Consider the following 7,194-nt stretch of genomic DNA (forward strand, 5'->3'; position numbering starts at 1 on the left):
CAATTCGTTGGCTGATTTGAAAGGATAGTTGTGAAGGGTGAATTTCCGTTCAACAATACGGCTCGTTAGGTAACACATGGCGTGACGAGATGTAGTACATGGTGCGTACGACAAAGAAACTACAAAGTGTGCATTTAAAATTTGTCTACGTATGACTGCAATTCTCGTCCAGAAACTAGAACCGACGAAAGGAAATCGAAATACATAATGGGTTGCTCATTACTGTAAAAAAACAATTGATGGTCGATTCATCATTGGAATAAACTAATTTTCCGACAAGTTAGCAATTGCATGAAAACCCACATACTGGATGCACTGCCGTTTTATAAATAAATAAATAAATAAATAAATAAATAAATAAATAAATAAACAGAAGTACTAAATTATGAAATAAGCGTATATATTACATCATTGTTATCAAATATATCTGATATGCAATTACGTGCTAGCATCATTAATTTAGTACAATTTTCAAAGAGACAGATAAAACTGACTGACTCCATGGGAACCGTCACGGTAAGGGGAAGACTCCGCGCAATGTATACAGTGAATATTATGTGTTGTCATACCATATCTAAGAAAAGGGGACATATTTTCTTACATTAAAGCCTATGAAAAAAACCTAAGCTTAGTATTTTCTGACGCGATCATGAATTTTATGTAAAATCATAATACTACATGGTTTTGTAAACCTGCCTAACAAGTTACATAAAAGGCAGATTTGTTTACTTGCAATTATTTATAATTATAAGGGCTTGGATTTTACTTTTTACCATCCTGAATATCTTTCTCAACCTGAGGTCAGTGAAAAAGAGACCCCATTCCTGCGGCCCATCCCTTTGGAGGTAAGAGTACGGGAATTCTGTAGAAATGTGTCATGTGTCTACGTGTATTCGTCTGTAGAAATAAAACAGCTGGGAGTCATTCCCAGCACACACACAAAAAAAAGTACAAGAAGATGCCACTCAAAAAGTGCGTACTTGTAATGGTATATAAAATAATTTTGGTCGGTGAAACCAATTATGGTAATTACGAAATATCACTAGCTGGAAAACAAAGGTAAAGATCTGAGTTAAGTTACTAGTATTATCAGACACCCTACAGTTTGACAAGTCTTAGATAACATGTCGTCCATTCTATACTGTGTGATGCTATTCATAGCCATTGAGACAAAAACGACGAAGTTACGTATTGGCGCGAATTGCACAATATACAACAATGTACTAAGTAATAGGTCGTGATCACACAGTTATACTATATATATATATATATATATATATATATATATATATATATATATATATATATATATATATATATATATACATATACATATACATATATATATTGTCGCGTGTACTATGACATAATATTCCGTACAAACCCTGATTTATATCATGTTTATGCACCTGTTGTTCGTACTTGTCAAACTTTTAAAAGGTAACTCCAGTTGTCTGCAATAATTTTTATGTAACTAATAAACACATATTGTTTACATATGTTAACGTTATTGATATATACAGGGACATTGGGTGTATATATATATATATGCCATGTCTTATTGTTCAGAAGTACTGATGGTTTGCGAATGACGCAATCGCAATCTACAAGATGTAGATGGACACCCAGGAACTCGGTGAGGGTGTGCTAAGAGTAACTGTACTACACAGGGCAAAGACTGCGAACAAGCTTGACAGACACCAAATCAAGATTGTCTGTGTTCGACCTTCTGCGCTCTAACAGAGTTAACCCTTCTGACTTCCAGAGCTGAGTACCGTCCACTTCAGGGCATAGCGAAAACACAGTGTCTGTGATAGAAAGTAGGGTTTCTTGTTTCGAACTCTTGCATATCAAAAGGGATTATTTACCAGAAATACGTCGCCCTATGGATGACAAAGCGAGCGTAAGAATGTGTGTAAATTTACTTTAGCGGGTTTGTTATGTGGAAGCACGTACAATTTGTTCAATTCAAGAACCACGGATGCATAGAATTTGATTCCCCTGTGTCTCAATCCCACCCTTAAAGGGGTACAATAATAGTTTAAAAGCATTACTCTAGGAACAAAAACGCCAATAAAATCCACTATCTAACAATCTAAAATATCTTTATAATAACATACCAACTGCATAGAATGTACCCGGGGATCGTATTCAGATTCACCATGCAATATATGGTGTTCGCTCTCGTTGACCGACTCAGCGTAGAGGTCATGGGTCATGTGGCTGTCGAAAGGGGTGTTGAACTTTACGATGACAGTTATCGATTTCGCAATGATCATATGAATGTTCCCTTTTTATGTTTGTTTTTATCTTTTATAGGCGGGAGGAAAAACTATGCAATGTTATTCGTCTACCTGTCACTCTCAGCTGCCATTAAGAGTTATTTAGAGTAGAAAACTGTCAACTTTCTTAATGAAAATAAAAACCTTATCATCGCCAGGAATTGTTCACTAGTGATGAAAAACTACGTTGAAAAAAAATATAGGTCGATAAAAACAACACGCGGTCGATGAGTGACCATGTTGTTCGGCATAGGATTACTTTGTATACATGTTTTTTCATACGTTTTAATTCCACGGTCTCTTTTGGCATTGAAATACACAGTAAAATAAATATAAAAAACAAATAGCAAAGCAATTCGTATTGAGAGCTCAAATTAGAGACTGGCTCGAGGAATAAGACCAATTTGGTATTTTTTATGCTCGGAAAAGCGTTACGAGTCGTATTAAACATTGTGTTGGGTGCCAACAGCAGTCAGACATCTCATCTGCAATGCTTTTTATTTGTGTATGATCAACGTGTAAGGTAACAGCATTCTTTCTCTGCCAAACGGTTGTTTAAAGATATCAAATATCGATACAACACAAGCGCTACTTCCTAGCAAATAGTGTGTACACCACAGCACTTTTTTTTTAAACTCTTCGAAAGCTCGAGTGAGCGGAACAAAACACGACTGCTGTGCCATTTAAGTCTGATTTTAGCGGCGGTATTCTTTATCAAAATGTCGGTCTCCGTGTAACATGGTCCACTTATGAACATAAACCCGTCGGATTAAGCGTTCGTCAAAGTGTTTACACGTTGTCACAAACTATTAAACGGATTACGAGTAACAACTTTCAGATACGGGGATGACGGTATGAAGCACGAAGACGTCATTACAATGTACGTGGAAAGACGACACGCATGCATGTAAATATAAAGAAACTGTGAAAGCTGCTACACCGCTCCGTTTATAACTTTTTGAAAATAGTTAACGTAGAATTCTCCTGGGCAATTCTTGTGTCTGGATGAAACAATCTCCCCAGTGTTTGAAAGAGATACCCTGTACAATACAACTAGTTGTCTGTGAAGTGGTATAGTTTGTAATACTACTACTAGTACTACACGAACCTAGCATGTGTAGTTACGTACCATTTGCTCGACTCAGTCGGTGATGTCCCTTCCTTCATCTGATCACTGGGATACACCGTGCCTGTTATAAAAACATCACAGGTCCTCTGATGCCATATCAACTTGATCTGACCTGCGTATGACGGGAGCTTTCCCTGATGTTATAAAGAGACAATTTATCCACGCACACACTGAAGAGACAGACGATCGTGGGATTTAGGGGTCGTACTATTTGAGAACAGGGGAGGCCGACACACTGATAGAGAGACAGGTGCGAAAGAATGTATCTGCATTAAATGTTTCACCTAAAATAGTGCATAACTTGTAATTAAAACATTATAAATCCTGTAGAAAATTCCCTGGAAGATCGCAGGAGTAAAGAAAGTGTAAATATTGTACCAATGGAGTATATTGAACTAGCTAGCACATTCTGGTTCTGTGTACATCCCCGTAATAAATTGGTACATTCCTAACACTAACATCGTTGGCAATGTTGGCTGGCCATGTTTTGGATATTCAAGATCATTAAAACAATAGCCAATTGGTTAATCTATTGTCAATCACCAGACCTGAAACTTGGTTTAATTTTGGACTTCGGTGCATGTTAGCTTTTCTCCCGTGGTCGCACATGTCAACCCTCCAAAGTATTCCAAATATTGCCATAGATTTATCGCCTTTCTCGATGTGTACCCCTGTAGCTATAGAAACAACGCACGCATACCAATATTTGAATCGCTGGATGACCACTCGGTTACGCTTTTTAAATGCTTACTTAACCAACTTTGGCTTTGTCTTCAACTATAAACCGTGTGTTTACTATGAAAACAAGCGTTCGCTTTCTTTCTATAGTACCCTGTTCTGGTATGGGCGAACAATGCGTTCGAATTTAAAAGAGTAGAAAAGATTACAGCAAATATTGGTAGTCTTGAGAGTGACCTGTACAATTAGTCAAAGTAACACACTCTTTCTATTTAATTACAACTCGTATCCATCGAGAGATCTATGAATATAGCTGTCGCAGGCATGTGGAACAGATTGTTACGTCTTAGTTCGAATCCGTACTAGAATAACGATGACTGTGGTATGTTGGTGGCATCATAGACCCTACACGTGTAGGGTCTATGGTAGCATGTCCATCTTGACACCGTTGTATTTTGTTGATGAATTGCTGGTAGTGATGGCGTGCTGTTTTTTATGACGTATCGACACTGTTTGTCTGTGTTATTATCGTTGATGCTGTAATATTTTTTATTGTTGTTTTTGTCATTTTCGTTGTTGTTAGTTTTGTGCTGTTTTTATTGCTGTTGTGTTTTGTCGTCGTCGTCGTCGTCGTCGTTGTTGTCGTCGTTGTTGTTGTTGTTGTTGTTGTTGTTGATGTTGTTGTTGATGATGATGATGATGATGATGATGATGATGATGATGATGATGATGATGATGATGATGATGATGATGATGTTATTGTTGTCATAGGGTAACGTTTATATGTTTGAAGAAAATCTTTATTGGGTTCTTTCAACTGCTTGCATTCCATCAATGAATGGAGGAATTAATTCTTTTACAATACATTACATGGTTGTTAATATAATATCATACAATCAGTACAGATTTATTCGAATATATATATTATATTATATAGTATATATGATGAGTAGTATTCTCTGTTTCGCTTCCAAATGTGGAATCCTTCCTTAGTATAAAAGGACATTAATTGACCTACTTCAAAAAAATAAACGGAGAGCAACAGAGCAGATTCCAATACTAAGAAATTAAAATTACTCAGGCACTTGACCTTACTATGAGAAGGACGAATTAATTCAAGTGTTTTTACTAAAATAGAGATTCTACATTTTCACCAAAGTTTGCAAAGAAACATTTGCGGAGTATCTTTCACACAGAATATTGTCAATGCTTTTTAAGAGTTATTCCAAGTGGAACTTAGAAAATTATTCGGGACTTATTTGATTTCTGAACCGCCAAGCACTAGCGTGTCTACGTCGGCTGATGTGTGATTGCGCAGTACTTCTTTTTTTATTTCATTTTGTTTTAAATTTACCATACAGTGAAAGAAGCGCAACAGATCCAGTTACGTAGATAGGCTAGCTATGTTATTGTTAACAGCAGTGGTTGCCTTTGACTAGTTTGATATACAGCTTCATTCTGCAGCTTACAAGTACGCGCACTACTGGGGATTGGGGTAAATGTGACGAAAACTCATCAATACCAAAAAATGAAATACGAATCGACCCAGAAAAGAGAACACGCGGGGAAAAGTACAGGTGTCTACGTGTTGACGTAATCGAGTGGTCGAAGGTCTTTGAAGTTTGAAGACGTACAGATAACTGTGACGCACACTGCTGAAGCGTTGTGACGTAAACAATGACCATGTTGAAGATTTTGAACTAATACCGTCTCATGGTGTTGTTGAAGAAAGCGCTATTGAAATCACTTTGTGAGGAAGAAGGATGGTAGTGAATAGATGGTTGGTTTACTTAGACTAACACAATACTCACGTGTCTGTGGGATGCAGTGGTGGTGGTGGTGGTGGTGGAAATGTAAATCCAAATTTTTCTATGAAGTTAACAAAAATTTTAGAGGCCATTTGATGTCAAATATGGATGAAGATTTAGATCTTTTTTGTGTTACGAATTTAAAAGAATTACATGTTGCCCCCTCATTATTTTCCTGGCTTGAACTGGGAATATATGTGTTGGTGTTTGCAGTAACAACAAAAGCTCTAGACCCCGGCATTTCTAAGGTGCATACTGGGCTGAATCGTAATGGATGGAATAGCGTATTGCGTTAATATAAATTCATATGTATGCTTTTTATGAACCGATGGTCTAAAATTATACAGACCACAATACAACAATAATGTACCTAATATTTAGATTCACTTTGTCAACTATTTTTTCGATTGAATAAAGAACAATAGCAGTCACTGAGTTTTGATTACAATGTAAGTATACTCAACGTATCAAGTAGCCATACTCAATTAGTTTATTCAACTTGAAACTAGTGTAGTACGATTTTTAGCCTCTCATTCAATACTTCGAAATGTGTATTTTATTCGACTTAATTGTTTACCTTTCTGCCAGCTGAATGTATTTCTTTTGTTCTTATTTCTGTAGGATATAAAGAAATTAGTCAATTTCACTTAATTTGATGCCATAGTTTATTTTTGAGTACATGAACCCCAACATACATGTAATTAAAAAGTGTAACACTGGTTCGGATAACGTTTTTTTTTTCATTTTTTCATTCTAAAGCTGAGGCTGCTGTTAAAAGCGTCGGAATGTAACATTTAGTGATCAAACTAAGGGGATATGGTTATGAATTGCTGTTGTTGTTGTTGTTGTTGTTTTTGTTGTTGTTGTTGTTGTTGTTGTTGTTGTTGTTGTTGGTGGTGGTGGTGGTGGTGGTGGTGGTGGTGGTGGTGGTGGTGGTGGTGGTGGTGGTGGTGGAGGCGGCGGTGGCGGTGGTGGTGTTAGTAGAGAGTTACAACAACTCGGCTCTACATTTTCACCCTTCTAAACTCTCATTCAACCCGTATAAAAACATCACCCAATGCCCATCACAATCCCCTCATCAACACCCTAACCTCCATCCCAATTTAGCATCCATCCACCTAAATTCAGCCTCATCTCATGAGACACATGCATAGTCCATCAGCGATAGACTGTCGACAGTCTCTCATGCTTTTTATTTCATTCTTGTAGGTGTTTAGATTGTATATTTTATAATTATATTTATTAATATTTTTGTAGGATATAGAACGCCATATGTAGGGTATTTTGGTGTCCTGCC

General features: G+C 36.9%; 1 pseudogene across 3 annotated transcripts in view; it reads right to left on the minus strand.

Annotated features, from left to right (window-relative positions):
• LOC144446541 (histamine H2 receptor pseudogene) overlaps positions 1-3,605 on the minus strand; it is a 29,865-nt pseudogene extending 26,260 nt beyond the window's left edge. For all 3 annotated transcript variants that reach the window (XR_013481964.1, XR_013481962.1, XR_013481963.1), the window contains exon 1: positions 3,412-3,605. The product of XR_013481964.1 is annotated as a histamine H2 receptor pseudogene, transcript variant X3 (transcript). The remainder of the gene's footprint in view (positions 1-3,411) is intronic.
• Positions 3,606-7,194: the final 3,589 nt, after the last annotated feature.

This window comes from Glandiceps talaboti, chromosome 15, assembly GCF_964340395.1.
Source record: "Glandiceps talaboti chromosome 15, keGlaTala1.1, whole genome shotgun sequence".
NCBI lineage: Eukaryota > Metazoa > Hemichordata > Enteropneusta > Spengelidae > Glandiceps > Glandiceps talaboti.